The sequence below is a fragment of the Salmo trutta genome, chromosome 7 (genome assembly GCF_901001165.1).
Source record: "Salmo trutta chromosome 7, fSalTru1.1, whole genome shotgun sequence".
NCBI classification, from domain to species: domain Eukaryota; kingdom Metazoa; phylum Chordata; class Actinopteri; order Salmoniformes; family Salmonidae; genus Salmo; species Salmo trutta.
Window position 1 is genome coordinate 39472527 of NC_042963.1, and position 20176 is coordinate 39492702.

Below are 20176 nucleotides of genomic sequence, written 5' to 3' on the forward strand. Positions count from 1 at the left end.
CTTGCTGCTCAAAGGTTTCATTGACTAATCTGTCAAACATACAATTTGCGCTGTGTGTGTTTTTAGATTCCCTGGGAAAATACAATCGAGCAGAGCTGACAGTTCATCTTGTGCAGACATCCGTAGACACCCTATTCATTCCACCTTTTGCTTTCAGCACACACAGCACAGATAATAGTAATGGAGAACAAACCCTCAGTCAATGTTACAAGGAGACTTGTCTTGCAGAAGGGTGTGTTCCTTGAATCTCGTCTTCTCCGCTTGTCTCGTCTTCAACACTTAATACACTGTATGAGTGGGAGGCTGCGGCAAACATGCTGTAAGCCTCTTGGGTGTCTGGGCTGGCTCGGTGGCCTGATTGGGGGAGAGAAGCAGGGTTCTCCTCCAGCAAAGTCACTGTGGCCCTCCCGGCTCACGTCGGCAATGGTGTACAATGGTCTGCAACCAGTCATTATGCTAAAAAGGCCCTGAGCAAGATGTAACAACCAACAGCCTCCGCCACTGCTCAACACAGTTCATATGCAGAGCCCATGGGCTGTGTGTACTGTAGGTTCAGAACTTCTGTGAAATAGCACAATTGAAAATATGTCAAATAAAAATCAGAACTGGATGGTCTTCAGAGATAGTCCATTTCAGAGATTGTCCATTTGGAAAACCCATTTGCGACCAAGCTTTCACTTCCTGACTGATGTTGCTTCAATATATCCACATAATTTCCCTTCCTCATGATGCCATCTATTTTGTGAAGTAAACCAGTCCCTCCTGCAACAAAGCACCCCCACAACATGATGATGCCACTCCCATGCTTCACAGTTGAGATGGTGTTCTTCGGCTTGCAAGCCTCCCCCTTTTTCCTCCAAACATAACGATGGTCATTATGGCCAAACAGTTCTATATTTGTTTCATCAGACCAGAGGACATTTCTCCAAAAAGTATGATCTTTGTCCTCATGTGCAATTGCAAACCGTAGTCTGGCTTTTTTTTATGGCAGTTTTGGAGTAGTGGTTTCTTCCTTGCTGAACGGCCTTTCAGGTTATGTCGATATAGACTCGTTTTACTGTGGATATAGATACTTTTGTACCTGTTTCCTCCAGCATCTTCACAAGGTCCTTTGCTATTGTTCTGGGATTGATTTTGTACTTTTCGCACCAAAGTACGTTCATCTCTAGGAGACAGAACACGTTTCCTTCCTGAGCGGTATGACGGCTGCGTGGTCCCATGGTGTTTATACTTCCGTACTATTGTTTGTACAGATGAACGTGGTACCTTCAAGCATTTGGAAATTGCTCCCAAGGATGAGCCAGACTTGTGGAGGTCTACATTTTTTTTTCTGAAGTCTTGGCTGATTTCTTTTGATTTCCCCATGTTGTCAAGCAAAGAGGCGCTGAGTTTGAAGGTAGACCTTGAAATACATCCACAGGTACACCTCAAATTGACTGAAATTATGTAAATTAGCCTATCAGCAGCTTCTAAAGCCATGACATAATTTTCTGGAATTTTCCAAGTGGTTTAAAGGCACAGTCAACTTAGTGTATGTAAACTTCTGACCCATTGGAATTGTGATACAGTGAATTATAAATTAAATAATCTGTCTGTAAACAATTGTTGGAAAAATGACTTGTAGATGCCCTAACCGACTTGCCAAAACTATAGTTTGTTAACAAGAAATTTGTGGAGTGGTTGAAAAGCAAGTTAACGACTCCAACCTAAGTGTATGTAAACTTCCGACTTCAACTGTATATATACAAAAACGTATATATGGGGGATTGGAAATAATGCTGACAATTACATTGATGGAAGCTGATCTAACCCCTAAAAAATTAAAATAAATATATATAAATGATGCCACTCTGTGTGGGAGGGGGAGAAGCTCAGAGATGTAGGCTATTTGCAGGGGGGCATAAAAATCTCAGTTGGGGTTCTTTACTAAAGTGAACATAAGATAATTCTAGTATGGTAATAGACCACAGATGTTGAAGGCAGGTTTGTGGTGGAGATTGCCAAGAACATTTTTGGCCCAGCATTGTGATGTGTTTCCTTGAAATTCATACACCAAGGGCAAGAATTAGCGCTCAAAGAAGGTCCCATCCATAAAATGATAACCCTGTGCCTACTACTTCTCTGAGGATATCCTTAACCATGGTGCCCTGTCTGAATTCAGTAGAGTGAGGTTTAATCCATTCAAGTTTTATCTTCATTTTTTCCTTTTTCGAGTTCCAATCTCTTCTCAGAAAGAAAGATAATGTTGTATGAGATTTCACACTTACCATCATACGACTTAAAGGCCTTTTCAAAATGGTGAAAGTGTGGCTTTCAGAGCCACAAATTTCCTGTGACTTTCGTGTTTATCAGAATAAAGGAGGTCCTTTCATGTTCTGCATGGTTGACAGAGTCAGTATTCATCTTTGGGAGCTGTAGAATGAGAGCCTTTTCATGGCTATATTCATCTCTTTGACCGCAGAAGTCCTTTCCCTCTCCTGAAATTGGAGATATAAACCAGTAGCCACACTACTAAGGAAAAGGTTGAATGCAGTCTAATGCTAACCATGCTGCATCTCTGTGTCTATGGTTTCTGACTTTAGTTGAAAAGTTTTCTTATTGATAATAAAGCCAGGCACTTTAATAACTTGAAAGTCTTTTTTCAACCTCTCACAGCCACTCTTGACTTCCAAGAGTAGAAAAGCTAAGTTGTTCACTGTTGTAGATGGAAACCGGTGCTCAAATTAGAATGTTTGTCATTTAGCAGGCACTCTTTTACAGAGTGATTTACAGGAGCAATTAGGATTAAGTTTCTTGCTCAAGGACACGTCGACAGATTTTTCACCAGTGACCTTTCAGTTATTGGACCAACACTCTCAACCGCTAGACTACCTGCCACTATCAAATGCACAGAATTGTATTATTCTCTTATTGCGTTGTGAGGTAGCCTACATTTGGCTATAAGCCTATTTCAAACCAATTCAGGTCAGTTCACTCAAATGCTTTCTCAAAAGGCAGCATACTATAGGACCTACAGTATGCTACTACACTAAATAGCTAAGTAAAGCTACTGCTCTAAAGATAATTTACTTTTAAAGTAATTTAATTTCAACATTCAAGCCTACTTGAATGGGGCCTGCCAGCAGACACAAGCCTCAATCATTTTAATCAGATTTTTAAAATAGCATGTGCATGAGTCAATGCTTCTCGGTATCTTCTTTAATATATTTGTCCATTGGCAAGGGCGGATCTACACAATCACAATTTGAGACAAGACCATTGTGTTTATTCTATTAGTGGCAAGAACTCGGATTCTAAAAGCTTGCTTAAAAACCTACTTTATGTCCCCGATAAGCCAATAAATTCTTCTTCATCAGTTTGTTTTAGACTCCATCATAGCACTGAGACTGCACTTGTGAAGGTGGTAAATGACCTTTTAATGGTGTCAGACCGAGGCTCTGCATCTGTTCTCGTGCTCCTAGATCTTAGTGCTGCTTTTGATACCATCGATCACCACATTCTTTTGGAGAGGTTGGAAACCCAAATTGGTCTACACGGACAAGTTCTGGACAAGTGCTGGCCTGGATTAGATCTTATCTGTAAATTTCGGTGTTCCTCAAGGTTCCATTTTAGGACCACTATTGTTTTCACTATATATTTTACCTCTTGGGGATGTCATTCGAAAACATAATGTTAAATTTCACTGCTATGCGGATGACACACAGCTGTACATTTCAATGAAATGTACAGCCCCAAAATTGCCCTCGCTAGAAGCCTGTGTTTCAGACATAAGGAAGTGGATGGCTGCAAACTTTCTACTTTTAAACTCGGACAAAACAGAGATGTGTCACGTCCTGGCCAGTAAAAGGGATTATTTGTTATAGTAGTTTGGTCAGGGGGTGTTTGTTTTGGGGTTTTGATGTATGTTCTATATTTTATATTTCTATGTTCATTCTATGTTCCCTATCCTTGTTTTGGATTTCTGTGTTTTGGCCAGGTATGGCTCGCAATCAGGGACAGCTGTACTTCGTTGTCGCTGATTGGGAGCCATACTTAGGTAGCCCTTTTTCCACCTGTTTTTTGTGGGAAGTTGATTTTGCATAGTTGTGAGTAGCCTGCAATACTGTTCGTTCGTTGTGTTTTGTTTATTGTTTTGCTGGTTCACGTTTATTAAAATATGATGAACCCAACCCACGCTGCGCTTTGGTCCCCTTCTTCTAACGACGGACGTTACAAGATGCTTGTTCTAGGTCCCAAGAAACAAGGAGATCTTCTGTTAAATCTGACAATTAATCTTGATGGTTGTACAGTCGTCTCAAATAAAACTGTGAAGGACCTCGGCGTTTCTCTGGACCCTGATCTCTCTTTTGAAGAACATATCAAGACTGTTTCAAGGGCAGCTTTTTTCCATCTACGTAACATTGCAAAAATCAGAAACTTTCTGTCCACAAATGATGCAGAAAAATTAATCCATGCTTTTGTTACTTCTAGGTTGGACTACTGCAATGCTCTACTTTCCGGCTACCCGGATAAAGCACAAAATAAACTTCAGTTAGTGCTAAATACGGCTGCCAGAATCCTGACTAGAACCAAAAAATTTGATCATATTACTCCAGTGCTAGCCTCCCTACACTGGCTTCTTGTTAAGGCAAGGGCTGATTTCAAGGTTTTACTGCTAACCTACAAAGCATTACATGGGCTTGCTCCTACCTGTCTTTCCGATTTGGTCCTGCCATACATACCTACACGTACGCTACGGTCACAAGACGCAGGCCTCCTAATTGTCCCTAGAATTTCTAAGCAAACAGCTGGAGGCAGGGCTTTCTCCTATAGAGCTCCATTTTTATGGAATGGTCTGCCTACCCATGTGAGAGATGCAGACTCGGTCTCAACCTTTAAGTCTTTACTGAAGACTCATCTCTTCAGTGGATCCTATGATTGAGTGTATTCTGGCCCAGGAGTGTGAAGGTGAACGGAAAGGCTCTGGAGCAACGAACCGCCCTTGCTGTCTCTGCCTGGCCGGTTCCCCTCTCTCCACTGGGATTCTCTGCCTCTAACCCTATTACAGGGGCTGAGTCACTGGCTTATTGGTGTTCTTCGATGCCGTTCCTAGGAGGGGTGCATCTCTTGAGTGGGTTGAGTCACTGACGTGGTCTTCCTGTCTGGGTTGGCACCCCCCCTTGGGTTGTGCCGTGGCGGAGACCTTTGTGGGCTATACTCGGCCTTGTCTCAGGATGGTAAGTTGGTGCTTGAAGACATCCCTCTAGTGGTGTGGGGGCTGTGCTTTGGCAAAGTGGCTGGGGTTATATCTTTCCTGTTTGGCCCTGTCCGGGGGTATCATCGGATGGGGCCACAGTGTCTCCTGACCCCTCCTGTCTCAGCCTCCAGTATTTATGCTGCAGTAGTTTATGTGTCGGGGGGCTAGGGTCAGTCTGTTATATCTGGAGTATTTCTCCTGTCTTATCCGGTGTCCTGTGTGAATTTAAGTATGCTCTCTCTAATTCTCTCTTTCTTTCTTTCTCTCTCTCGGAGGACCTGAGCCCTAGGACCATGCCTCAGGACTACCTGACATGATGACTCCTTGCTGTCCCCAGTCCACCTGGCCGTGCTGCTGCTCCAGTTTCAACTGTTCTGCCTGCGGCTATGGAACAATGACATGTTCTCCGGACGTGCTACCTGTCCCAGACCTGCTGATTTCAACTCTCTAGAGACAGCAGGAGCGGAAGAGATACTCTCAATGATCGGCTATGAAAAGCCAACTGACATTTACTCTTGAGGTGCTGACTTGTTGCACCCTCGACAACTACTGTGATTATTATTATTTGACCATGCTGGTCATTTATGAACATTTGAACATCTTGGCCATGTGCTGATATAATCTCCACCCGGCACAGCCAGAAGAGGACTGGCCACCCCTCATAGCCTGGTTCCTCTCTAGGTTTCTTCCTAGGTTTTGGCCTTTCTAGGGAGTTTGTCCTAGCCACCGTGCTTCTACACCTGCATTGCTTGCTGTTTGGGGTTTTAGGCTGGGTTTCTGTACAGCACTTTGAGATATCAGCTGATATAAGAAGGGCGATATAAATAAATGTGATTTGTTTTGAATGTTCAAATCCATTAGAGGGACCACTCTCTTAAGAAAAATCACCCCCCAAAAAATACCACTTAAGTAATATGAAAACAGACACACAATAGTCCTGGGGTCAGTGTTACGAGAATTTTCAATCCCAATGTTCATAAACTGAACTTCAATCAAACTACTCAGTCTGCCCCCCAGAATTTGTAAGATTCTGGTTGAATGAAACAGACGGAGGCCCAGCTTACAATGATCAGAATGTTTATTCACGAGGGCTCTGAATATCATACAAGTACACAGCCTTTTATACCTAACATTTGGTCATACCATATGTCATACCCCTTATAAATGCCCCTCCTCTTCTTTAACACTGTCAATGCTTATTTACAAGTCTTCTCCATCACATATATTGCTTATCATATCCTGCCCCATGTTACATAATCTACTGCAAGCCTAAAGGTTTCTCCCCTCCCTGGGTGGGGAGACCTTCTTCCTGTTATCAGTTTCACAGTGGTCACAGGTTGTCTGCTGTCTGTTAACAGTTTCTCTTTTCCTTGAATGTCTCACTTACATTGCTAAATAGTAAAGTCTTAGCTTGTCCTATGCACACACAGTTATAGAATTAGTCTTATAATCACTCAGTTATACATTTTCAGGGTGGAATCATTTTGTCAAAACCTTAAACATATAAATTATTTTATCAGTCAGAAAAGTATATTGGGTACAAAAGCCTGCTTCACAGATATCATTTTCAGACAAATCAGATCCTGTAAATGTTTTTCCAATCTTTTGGGGCATATTGTGTGTGTGCGTTTGTGTGTGTGCGCTTGTTTGCATTTGTTTGTGTGTGTGTGTGTGTGTGTGTGTGTGTGTGTGTGTGTGTGTGTGTGTGTGTGTGTGGGGAGACCAATGCTCAGGTGGCCAGGAAGCATGCTAATTAATTCAGCAAGTGAACTCAACAATGTGAATTGGGCTGGAAATGCCTGTGAATCCCACGCTATGGGCCGCTCTGCAAGGAATGGGCTCCACCAGGTCTAACACATCTATGGGGAGGGAGATGAGATGGTTTACACTAATTAAACATGCCATATGTTGCCACTCTCCCCCAGCACAGCAGATGCTCTGACAAACTATCAATTATTGTGAAAATTAAACCTATCAGGAGGACATAGACAGCAGAGACCTTCAACACAATGATGACTGCTCAAATCTAGGCTGTCCTGGCGTATAGACTATATGTTAGCTCAGCTCCAGCACTGAACACTTTGGTTTCTTCTGTTTGGGAGTCATTAACAGGTGCCCATCACTGTCCAAGTACCCATTAGCTACTTCTGCCCGTTTATAGTAATCAAATGAGGTGAAGACATAATTTCCCACAGCCTTTCATAATACAAAGTTTCAGAATTCATCATTTGATTTTCTATGAGAATAGATATGATGTGCTTTGTTGGTGTTAACACCTAAAGAAACGGTAAGAAACAGCAATGCTCGCTCTGCTTACCGTAGATAGCATCAAGAGCCTCCAGATCTCTTGCTGCGGCTGAGGGCAACGTGAGGAGCAGAGAAGATTTTCTGTTGTCAGGATACTGATGTTCTCAAGGGACTTTTGGCTGCCTACATCTGTGCTAATTAGACCCTCAGTCTTTGAGAACCTGCTAGAACCCGTCAATTGTATCTTTGTTAAGATCATTTGCACCCCGACATGTTTTAAATCTACAGACTGAAGCTCTGGAAGCCTAGTCAATATAGCTAGCGTTCTCATGGACCAAAAGCTGGGCCTCTGGATCGATGATGATGATCCTCAACAACCATCAACTGGGATTACCATTCTCAGGGTGCATTTGAGGCCAAGTAGCTAAGACTCGTTTAAAGCTAATTAGGTTTGCTATTATTGAGAGTGGAGGCTTTTGAAAGAGGCTCCGATTCAGCAGAACATGTGGTTTGAGCCTATTCAATGACCCTAAAGATTCTGTCAATGTTGGAAACGTTAGTACAGGCTATGTTCACGCAGGAACGAAGAGGATAAAGTATGTAAATTGCTAAATATTGGACAATGGGCATAATAGCTGACTATGGTCCAATTATGAATGAGCCATGCCATTGTTTCAAGTTCACTTCCATTCATCACTTGTGATTCTTTTAACCAGCAGTAGTCACTTACCTTCTGGTACAGTATATTCATTCTCTTCATCAATGTAAATGTATCTGGTGGAGTTCGAAGCAATACTATTCCCAGTCTCATACACAAAAACAAATAATCATGATTGCAGAGGGGGTATCAATTACTCTTTTATTAACCAATCAATCTAGCTGGGGCATTTTCACTTGCTACTTCCTCCTCCCATTAGATCGGCTGACAAATGGGCTGGCTGAATTGGTTTCCTGTTCATTATTATTAGGACGCAAAACAACGTTGGGTCTGATGGATGAACATCAATAGCATGAGTTTGCCATGTGGGCCCGTTCCCTGTTCTGTTGTTAATCTGGTTGCAGTATCTGTGTACTCTGAAAAACCGGACAGAGGAGAGGAGAGAGCAGCAGTATACAGACCCTCTGATTATATTTATGAAATTCAATTACTCTGACATAGACAGATGGAGCCGCTGTCAGGGGAGAGGTCCGTCATTTGTTAGCATCAGCTGATGTGTCAGCCAGGGGTGCCGATGGGACCCAAACTGTGTGACTGGAAACAAGAGGAGTGGGGAAGCAGAGAGGAAAGGAGAGGAGAGAGGAGGTCTGCAGTGACAGCGGCTGGTCTGTCAGGTTCAGGGCAGATTTTCCATTGGTTGCTGAAAGCCCAGGATTAGACTGTATGCCATCTTTCCCAACAGTTACTCACAGGTCCATTCAAACTCTTACTACTTCCACTGTGTTTGGATCTGTGGCATAAAAAATATGAACAGCATTAAAAACACTTAAATGACCACCTTTGAACCAAAAGAGACAGCTTCATGTGTGTTGTCACAAAAAGCTATTGCTACAATATCTCGTATATGGTTCTATCTCCCTTTCTTTGCCTGTTTCTATCCCTTTCGCATATTGAAATGAGCAGTACCTTGGGACTAGAAAGTTGTGTCTGACATTTTTGTCAAAATTTTGTTTGTCACATGTAATTGATCTTTAGATGTTTCTTCATAAGTCTGTGAAGTTAGATTTTTTTAATAAGTAAGTGAAAAAAATTAACAACTAGAAAATTCTGTCTGCATGAACCCATTTTAATTTATGGTTCTATCTGCAATCCAATCACAAGCCTGAATTTATACAGATGGACCGATCAGAACACGTCTTTGCCATCTCCCTTTAAGTATGGTCTAGGCTAGTCTAGCCAGTGATAATGGCACACAAAAAAAAAAAACTAAACTCAGAAATCTTAAGGTAAATTAGGTTGTCACATTGTTGTTCAGTGATGACAGTTATTAATCTTAATGTATTTCATATGTTCTGACTATATCTTGGTAAAATAAGGATATAATTTATGTATTCAAATAGCTACAGTTTTCTTAACTCAACATGTCTAGTTCAGAAGTGTCAGATAGAACCTCAAACCCAGATTGACATTTCAGAGCTTTAAGGTTCTATCTGTGATTGCATCCTCCTAAAAAAAAATCTGATTTACAAATGTCTCAGGATTTTGATACTCTGTACTTTAGGTACCTTTAAAGTAAGGACCTTAATGGGTTATGAAAGAAGAATTCTCAACAAACAGTTCTGAGATCTGGCATGTGAAAACTTTGATTCTCAATATCTCAGAACTATGCTACAGTGCCTTGCAAAAGTATTCATCCCCCTTGACGTTTTTCCTATTTTGTTGCATTACAACCTGTAATTTAAATTGATTTTTATTTGGATTTCATGTAATGGACATACACAAAATAGTCAAAATTGATGAAGTGAAATTCAAAAAATAACTTGTTTCAAAAAATTCTAAAGAATTACAAATGGAAAAGTGGTGCGTGCATATGTATTCACCCCCTTCGCTATGAAGCCCCTAAATAAGATCTGGTGCAGCCAATTACCTTCAGAAGTCACATAATTAGTTAAATAAAGTCCACCTGTGTGCAATCTAAGTGTCACATGATCTATCACATGATCTCAGTATATATACACCTGTTCTGAAAGGCCCCAGAGTCTGCAATACCACAAAGCAAGCAGCACCATGAAGGCCAAGGAGCTCTCCAAACAGGTCAGGGACAAAGTTGTGTAGAAGTACAGATCAGGGTTGGGTTATAAAAAAAAAAAAACTGAAACTTTGAACATCCCAAGGAGCACCATTAAATCCATTATTAAAAAATTGAAATAATATGGCACCACAACAAACCTGCCAAGAGAGGGCCGCCCACCAAAACTCATGGACCAGGTAAGGAGGGCATTAATCAGAGAGGCAACAAAGAGACCAACGATAACCCTGAAGGAGCTGCAAAGCTCCACAGCGGAGATTGGAGTATCTGTCCATAGGACCACTTTGAGCCGTACACTCCACAGACCTGGGCTTTACAGAAGTGTTGCCAGAAAAAAGCCATTGCTTAAAGAAAAAAATAAGCAAATATGTTTGGTGTTCGCCAAAAGGCATCTGGGAGACTCCCCAAACTTAAGGAAGACTGTACTCTGGTCAGATGAGACTAAAATTGAGCTTTTTAGCCAGCAAGGAAAACTCTATGTCAGGTGCAAACCCAACACCTCTCATCACCCCGAGAACACCATGTTTTTCATCGGCAGGGACTGGGGTACTGGTCAGATTTGAAGGAATGATGGATGGTGCTATATACAGGGAAACTCTTGAGGGAAACCTGTTTCAGTCTTCCAGAGATTTGAGACTGGGCCGGAGGTTTACCTTCCAGCAGGACAATGACCCTAAGCATACTGCTAAAGCAACACTTGAGTGGTTAAAGGGGAAACATTTAAATGTCTTGGAATGGCCTAGTCAAAGCCCAGACCTCAATCCAATTGAGAATCTGTGGTATGACTTAAAGATTGCTGTACACCAGCGGAACCCATCGAACTTGAAGGAGCTGGAGCAGTTTTGCCTTGAAGAATGGGCAAAAATCCCAGTGGCTAGATATGTCAAGCTTATAGAGACATACCCCAAGAGACTTGCAGCTGTAATTGCTGCAAAAGGTGGCTCTACAAAGTATTGACTTTTGGGGGTGAATAGTTATGCACGCTCCAGTTTTCTTTTTTTTTTTTGTCTTATTTCTTGTTTGTTTCACTAAAAAATATATTTTGCATCTTCAAAGTGGTAGGCATGTTGTGTAAATCAAATGATACAACCCCCCCAAAAATCAATTTTAATTCCAGGTTGTAAGGCAACAAAATAGACAAAATGCCAAGGGGGTGAATACTTTCGCAAGCCACTGTATGCGCAGATAGAACCTTATAGTCACAATTCACTGCCTCGCTAATTTACACACATCCTATTAAAACAAGACCAAGAGGTAAAGCTAGTTGAAGAAGCATATTGCCCATTTAGGTTCAGTTCCGTTCTGTGCCCTTTGCCAGTGAATTATGTATGAGTTTCCCTGTGAAGATGAGAGTAGTGTGGAATTCATTGAGGAACTGCTGACAGTTCTGGTGCACCTTTATCCAGAGGGGGAAAAGAAACAAAAATAAAAGGAGTCCAATGTAAAGTGAGCCTATCCCCTTCAGGGTGTTGGAATATTAGCATAGAGGGAGAGAGTGCTGCAGCATTCCCCCAGAATCCACCATTCTTCTGGCATAGCATGGAAGTTCTATAGAAGGGGGCGTGGAGCTCCCGGTAACAGGGGAGAGGTAAATGGTACTAATATAAGCAGCATGTGTGATCTGTTGAGATTCAGGGAGGTTGTGATCCTAACACACATTCTCACAGTCTCTCAGATACATTATGTCTGAGGTCTCTACCCACTGGGCACAGACATTGTACTTTTTGAAAATCAAATCAGTTTTCCATGTTGATTCACTGTCATCACATTACATTTTTTGGTTGATTTAACCAGTTTTTGCCCAGTGGGTAGTCTCTCAGGTGCCATACATACATTGTAACTCCTTACCTCCCCTAATCGTCAGGTCGGTATTCATAAAGCATCTAGGAGTGCTTATAAATTCAGGTCCCCCCTCTTATTCTTTATGACTTAAAAGGCGAATATGATCCTAGATCAGCACTCCTGTTCTGAAATGATTACAGACCCAGCTCTAGAGTTCCATGAAAACAAAACAACTTCCTCCTTGAGATGTCTATTAAAAGCAAAGCTGGATGAAATAAAAGAAGGGAGAGATGCAAGCCAGTAGGGAACAATAGCCACATTGAAAAAAGAGTGTAGCCGCTCACTTTAAGGGATCTGCCTGATGATAGATGTGAGTATCCCACTGAGATTGAAGACTTTTATAGTCTTGAAAAGTTTAGACGAGAGAAGATTCACAGGCACAAAGCAGCCTTTAGAACAGTGCTCTTAGCGATGTGCATTTCACATGTGAAACAGTGAAAGGATACATACTGTAGCCTACATTTAAAGAGCTACAGAATTTACCCTATAACATCTAGATTTCCCTTTCTTCTTTTACCTGGAACTCAAGCACTTTAACCCTTTCATTTAATATACAGTATTGTACCAGTTTCAGTAGACCAATGTTATGTTCAATAACTACAGTACTGGAATACTCACAACATCTATCCAAGCCTGTGTGAAGGTCTGTTTCTGATTTTGCTCATGGAATTGTCATGCCAAACGTGAGAAGAGAGCAGTAACAGACTGACACCCAGGCTACATCAATCCATACAGGGATGTACAACATGTGTCACTGTGTTTACCTTTCTATTTCAAGTCCTTATCTTGTCTATTAAAATAGCTTAAAATAGCTCTCCCCTCTTTATGAAAATATGCCGCTGTTTGAAATGTATTTTTATGACCTCTATTACCTCAAATTGTAATATGCCTAATTACCCTTAGCGTTATCACAGCAATTTAGCAATAACCATATGCCCTTGTGGTGCAGCGAGCATTCTACTTTTATTATTCATTTAAAAAAAAAAAAATTCACCTTTATTTAACCAGGTAGGCTAGTTGAGAACAGGTTCTCATTTGCAACTGCGACCTGGCCGAGATAAAGCATAACAATTCGACACATACAACAACACAGAGTTACACATGGAATAAACAAAACATACAGTCAATAATACAGTAGAACAAAAGAAAACAAAAAGTCTATATACAGTGAGTGCAAATGAGGTAAGTTAAGGCAATAAATAGGCCATGGTGGCGAAGTAATTATAATATAGCAATTAAACACTGGAATGGTAGATGTGCAGAAGATGAATGTGCAAGTAGAGATACTGGGGTGCAAAGGAGCAAGATAAATAAATAAATACAGTATGGGGATGAGGTAGGTAGATAGATGGGCTGTTTACAGATGGGCTATGTATAGGTGCAGTGATCTATGAGCTGCTCTGACAGCTGGTGTTTAAAGCTGGTGAGGGAGATATGAGTCTCCAGCATTTTTGCAGTTCGTTCCAGTCATTGGCAGCAGAGAACTGGAAGGAAAGATGACCAAAGGAGGAATTGGCTTTGGGGATGACCAGTGAGATATACCTGCTGGAGCGCGTGCTACGGTTGGGTGCTGCTATGGTGACAAGTGAGCTGAGATAAGGCGGGGCTTTACCTAGCAGAGACTTGTAGATGACCTGTAGCCAGTGGGTTTGGCGACGAGTATGAAGCGAGGGCCAACCAACGAGAGCGTACAGGTCGCAATGGTGGGTAGTGTATGGGGCTTTGGTGACAAACGGATGGCACTGTGATAGACTGCATCCAGTTTGTTGAGTAGAGTGTTGGAGGCTATTTTATAGATGACATCACCGAAGTCGAGGATCGGTAGGATGGTCAGTTTTACGAGGGTATGTTTGGCAGCATGAGTGAAGGATGCTTTGTTGTGATATAGGAAGCCGATTCTAGATTTAATTTTGGATTGGAGATGCTTAATGTGAGTCTGGAAGGAGAGTTTACAGTCTAACCAGACACCCAGGTATTTGTAGTTGTCCACGTATTCTAAGTCAGAGCGTAGTGATGCTGGACGGGCGAGCAGGTGCGGGCAGTGATCGATTGAATAGCATGCATTTAGTTTTACTTGCATTTAAGAGCAAGTAGATATAGGTCTGTAGCAGTTTGGGTCTAGAGTGTCACCCCCTTGAAGAGGGGGATGACCGCGGCAGCTTTCCAATATTTGGGAATTTCAGACAATATGAAAGAGAGGTTGAACAGGCTAGTAATAGGGGTAGCAACAATTTCGGCAGATAATTTTAGAAAGAGAGGGTCCAGATTGTCTAGCCCAGCTGATTTGTATGGGTCCAGGTTTTGCAGCTCTTTCAGAACATCAGCTATCTGGATTTGGGTGAAGGAGAAATGGTGGGTGCTTTGGCGGGTTGCTGTGGAGGGTGCCGGGCAGTTGACCGGGGTAGGGGTAGCCAGGTGGAAAGCATGGCCAGCCGTGGAGAAATGCTTATTGAAATTCTCAATTATAGTGGATTTATCGGTGGTGACAGTGTTTCTTAGCCTCAGAGCAGTGGGCAGCTGGAAGGAGGTGCTCTTATTCTCCATGGACTTTACAGTGTCCCAGAACTTTTTTGAGTTAGTACTACAGGATGCAAATTTCTGTTTGAAAAAGCTAGCCTTAGCTTTTCTAACTGCCTGTGTATATTTGTTCCTAACTTCCCTGAAAAGTTGCATATCACGGGGGCTACTCAATGGGCCACGTGGTTGACCAATATGTATAAAGCTTTAGTGCATCCAGTGGTAGGGCGTGTTGTGAGTGCTTGAGTACATCATCGTGCTGCCTTTGTGAGCTGTGAAGTGTGTAGTATCGCTGACAGTACTACATTGGGTGTTTCTGGCTCGCATTTAGCTTGAGGACTTGTATTCAAGACGCTACTCTGCTGACTGGACTGCTCACTATGAAAAGCCTGGCTCATGTGAGTCAACGCAAAAAATATTCAACGGCTGCCAGCAATGGAATATAGGCCAGAGTACAAGACAATGGAATAATAACAATGAAACTTAAACTCTAGAAACTACTATCTGATAGTGATGTTATACAGTGCCTATGGTGCATGTCAGAGGAGGCTGGTGGGAGGAGCTATAGGAGGACAGGCACACTGTAATGGCTGGAAAGGTATAAATGGAATGGTATCAAACAAATGGAAACCATTTTAGACTCCATTCCATGAATTCCATTCCAACCGTTACAATGAGATCATCTTCCTATAGCTCCTCCCACCAGCCTCCTCTGGTACATGTTACGCAGACTGTATATAGGCCTAACCATGTTGAAAAATGTAGTGTGTTTATGTTTGTGTGTGTGTGTGTGAGTGAGTGTGCCATGTGTGTGCCTTGCCCGTCGTGTGTGTGTGTGTACAGTGTGCGTGCACCGTGTGAATGCCAGAATCTTCCCATTAAATCCATCATGAGGATTCCACTGTCAGTGCAGTAGGTGAGGAATGAAGTATAGTTGAGGTGTAGGACTATGAGTGGGCTAGAAGAGGTTAGGAGGCAGTGGCGGGATGAGGATGGAGGGTGCATCTCTGAGCAGGAGAAAATAGCAGTGTGTGAGTGATGAGGATGACAGAAGCTGATGTGTGCTCAGAGCCTGTGTGGCCCCTGTAATAAAGATACGGAGCCACAGAGTGGTCTCTTCACCACTCCTTAATCCCTCAGTAAATGACATGTTCGGCTCCCCAAGAGGCGAGTGAAAAATGCTAACAGTTTGTCCACTGTTGGGACCTTGATAGCGTCTGGAAAACATTTTGCATACTGTATAATGTCAAGGAGAGATCATTTTTTCATCTGGATTTTGTATAAAATAAATATGAACCTTTAGGAAGTCTAAGAACAAGGTGTAGCCTAATGCTAGAAATATCAAAGAAATTACAATTGATCATTTTGGCTGTGGACTGATCTTTGAGTGCAAGCTGGTAACATTTCACAATTGGTTTCCGCAGCCGATGTAACTGGAAAGTCTGGGCTTTCTTCTTTCACCAGTGTGTGGCCTTTGCTTGATCAATGTTTCCTGAGAAGGAGGTCATTTGTGTCTTTCCCTGAAGAGCAGAGATGGTTCTCTTCTCTCCCCCCATTGGCTGTAAACTGTCCTCTTTATATTGGAATCAATGGAACAGAGTCAAACACGTTGTCTCCATGTGTTTGGTACCGTTCCATTGATTTCATTCCAGCCATTACAATGAGCCCATCCCCCTATATCTCCTCCCACCAGCCTCCTCTGGTGCACATGCACACAAAGCACTCACACTTTACAATGTCATCACTGCATCTGATGACAGCCATTGGTGATGGCCAGCCTCGATAAGTCCAAATTTGTCAGCAGGGTTAAGGACAGGGAGACGAGAGAGAGGGGTATCGAGTGTGAAGAGATGGGCGATTAGCTAGCGGACTGAGTCAGGCCACTCGCAGCTTTGTGTGTCAGAGTAGGATGGAAAAGCCAATGAAACACTTCTCTAAGGGTGTCATAAACCCTGCTTTATGGTTGGTTTGTGTAGCCTTGCAGATTAGGTTCAAAGAAAGACAGCTCCTCTCTTTCTCGCCACGCATCTTAAATCCTGTTTCTATTCAGTTTCCTCTGTAGATAGATTCTCAGGGCGGCTGTGAAATATCCCCGGAGTCAGCAGCTATGGAACAGCTACGGGGTCGGGTGAAGTTACTTTACCACAGGGACTATTTAACTATTTGAGCACCGGAGAGGAGAGCATGACTGTGCTAATCAAAGAACACACATTTCTGCCATTTTGGTATGATTTGCTCTTGGTATTGGCATTAATAGTTCCTGAGGAAGCTGAGAATATCTGTGTTCAAAGGGGAAAGCTGCAATGTGTGCACTTGAAAGGGTGGGAAATCAAAATCCAATCAATATTGCTAGCTATATACAATGATTAATGCAATCCCAGCTAGCACATTTGGCTCCTTGGAAGTGGTGGGAACGTACATTTTTGGTTTCCCATTGGTTCTGGAAAAGAAGCCATGAGTTTCCTGACCGGTAAAACTGAAACGTTCTGAGAATGGAAGTGAACATTTCTCCTGTTCTGGGAACATACATTTTTTAGGTTGCAGGGAGGTTCTGAGAATGTTTTACTATGGTTCCCTGAAATCTTTGCTAGGAGGTTTTATTAACGTTCCGAGAACAGAAATTATAGGTTATTTGAAGGTAATGAAATAACATTCAGAGAACATGTTTCAATAAGACTTTTAATAACACTGCTAGCTTAGGTTGATTGCTTTGAACCAATAAAAAAAGAAATGTGTTTGCATGATTAATGCCTAAGCAAATGTCCATGTGTCCTATCTGTGCTTGGAGTTCCCACCTGAACACACTCAACAAGATAGAGGATAGAGAGAGTTATGTCGATGTCGAAGAAAACTTGTGGGAGGAGGTCAGAGATCTGGCCGTGTGGTGCCAGGACAACAACCTCTCCCTCAACGTGATCAAGACTAAGAAACAACATTAAGAATGTTGTTTCGTAATGTTCTCTGAACTATTTGAGAACATTCCCAATATCAAACCGGTTGGAGAACCTTCCTAGGACATTAACAACATTTTAATTACAAAAGCAGCATTCGCAAATGGAGGATGGCTTTCACTTCAGCAGTAATACATTTATGAACTTCTTTGAGGAAAAGATCATGATCATTAGAAAGCAAATTACGGACTCCTCTTTAAATCTGGGTATTCCTCCAGGGCTTCATTGTCCAGAGTCTGCACAACTCTGCCAGGACCTAGGATCAAGGGAGATACTAAAGTGTTTTAGTACTATATCTCTTGACATAATGATGAAAATAATCATGGCCTCCAAACCCTCAAGCTGCATACTGGACCCTATTCCAACTAAACTACTGAAAGAGCTGCTTCCTGTGCTTGGCCCTCCTATGTTGAACATAATAAACGGCTCTCTATCCACCGGATGTGTACCAAGCTCACTAAAAGTGGCAGTAATAAAGCCTCTCTTGAAAAAGCCGAATCTTGACCCAGAAATTATAAAAAACTATCGGCCTATATCGAATCTTCCATTCCTCTCAAAAATTTTTGAAAAAGTTGTTGCGCAGCAACTCACTGCCTTCCTGAAGACAAACAATGTATACGAAACGCTTCAGTCTGGTTTTAGACCCCATCATAGCACTGAGACTGCACTTGTGAAGGTGGTAAATGACCTTTTAATGACGTCAGACCGAGGCTCTGCATCTGTCCTCATGCTCCTAGATCTTAGTGCCGCTTTTGATACCATCGATCACCACATTCTTTTGGAGAGATTGGAAACCCAAATTGGTCTACATGGACAAGTTCTGGCCTGGTTTAGATCTTATCTGTCGGAAAGATATCAGTTTGTCTCTGTGAATGGTTCGTCCTCTGACAAATCAATTGTAAATTTCGGTGTTCCTCAAGGTTCCGTTCTAGGACCACTATTGTTTTCACTATATATTTTACCTCTTGGGGATGTCATTCGAAAACATAATGTTAAATTTCACTGCTATGCGGACGACACACAGCTGTACATTTCAATGAAACATGGTGAAGCCCCAAAATTGCCCTCGCTAGAAGCCTGTGTTTCAGACATAAGGAAGTGGATGGCTGCAAATTTTCTACTTTTAAACTCGGACAAAACAGAGATGCTTGTCCTAGGTCCCAAGAAACAAAGAGATCTTCTGTTGAATCTGACAATTAATCTGGATGGTTGTACAGTCGTCTCAAATAAAACTGTGAAGGACCTCGGCGTTACTCTGGACCCTGATCTCTCTTTTGAAGAACATATCAAGACTGCTTCAAGGACAGCTTTTTTCCATCTACGTAACATTGCAAAAATCAGAAACTTTCTGTCCAAAAATGACGCAGAAAAATTAATCCATGCTTTTGTTACTTCTAGGCTCGACTACTGCAATGCTCTACTTTCCGGCTACCCGGATAAAGCACTAAACAAACTTCAGTTAGTGCTAAATACGGCTGCTAGAATCCTGACTAGAACCAAAAAATTTGATCATATTACTCCAGTGCTAGCCTCCCTACACTGGCTTCCTGTTAAGGCAAGGGCTGATTTCAAGGTTTTACTGCTAACCTACAAAGCATTACATGGGCTTGCTCCTACCTATCTTTCCGATTTGGTCCTGCCGTACATACCTACACGTACGCTACGGTCACAAGACGCAGGCCTCCTAATTGTCCCTAGAATTTCTAAGCAAACGGCTGGAGGTAGGGCTTTCTCCTATAGAGCTCCATTTTTATGGAATGGTCTGCCTACCCATGTGAGAGACGCAGACTCAGTCTCAACCTTTAAGTCTTTACTGAAGACTTATCTCTTCAGTAGGTCCTATGATTAAGTATAGTCTGGCCCAGGAGTGTGAAGGTGAACGGAAAGGCTGGAGCAACGAACCGCCCTTGCTGTCTCTGCCTTGTCGGTTCCCCTCTTCCCACTGGGATTCTCTGCCTCTAACCCTTTTACAGGGGCTGAGTCACTGACTTACTGGTGTTCTTCCATGCCGTCCATGGGAGGGGTGCGTCACTTGAGTAGGTTGAGCCACTGACGTGGTCTTCCTGTCTGGGTTGGCGCCCCCCCCTTGGGTTGTGCCGTGGCGGACATCTTTGTGGGCTATACTCGGCCTTGTCTTCGGACGGTAAGTTGGTGGTTGTAGATATCCCTCTAGTGGTGTGGGGGCTGTGCTTTGGCAAAGTGGGTGGGGTTATATCCTGCCTGTTTGGCCCTGTCCGGGGGTATCATCGGATGGGGCCACATTGTCTTCTGATCCCTCCTGTCTCAGCCTCCAGTATTTATGCTGCAGTAGTTTATGTGTCGGGGGCTAGGGTCAGTCTGTTACATCTGGAGTATTCTCTTGTCTTATCCGGTGTCCTGTGTGAATGTAAATATGCTCTCTCTAATTCTCTCTTTCTCTCTTTCTTTCTTTCTCTCGGAGGACCTGAGCCCTAGGACCATGCCTCAGGACTACCTGGCATGATGACTCCTTGCTGTCCCCAGTCCACCTGGCCATGCTGCTGCTCCAGTTTCAACTGTTCTGCCTGCGGCTACGGAACCCTGACCTGTTCACCGGACGTGCTTGTTGCACCCTCGACAATTACTATGATTATTATTATTTGACCATTTACGAACAT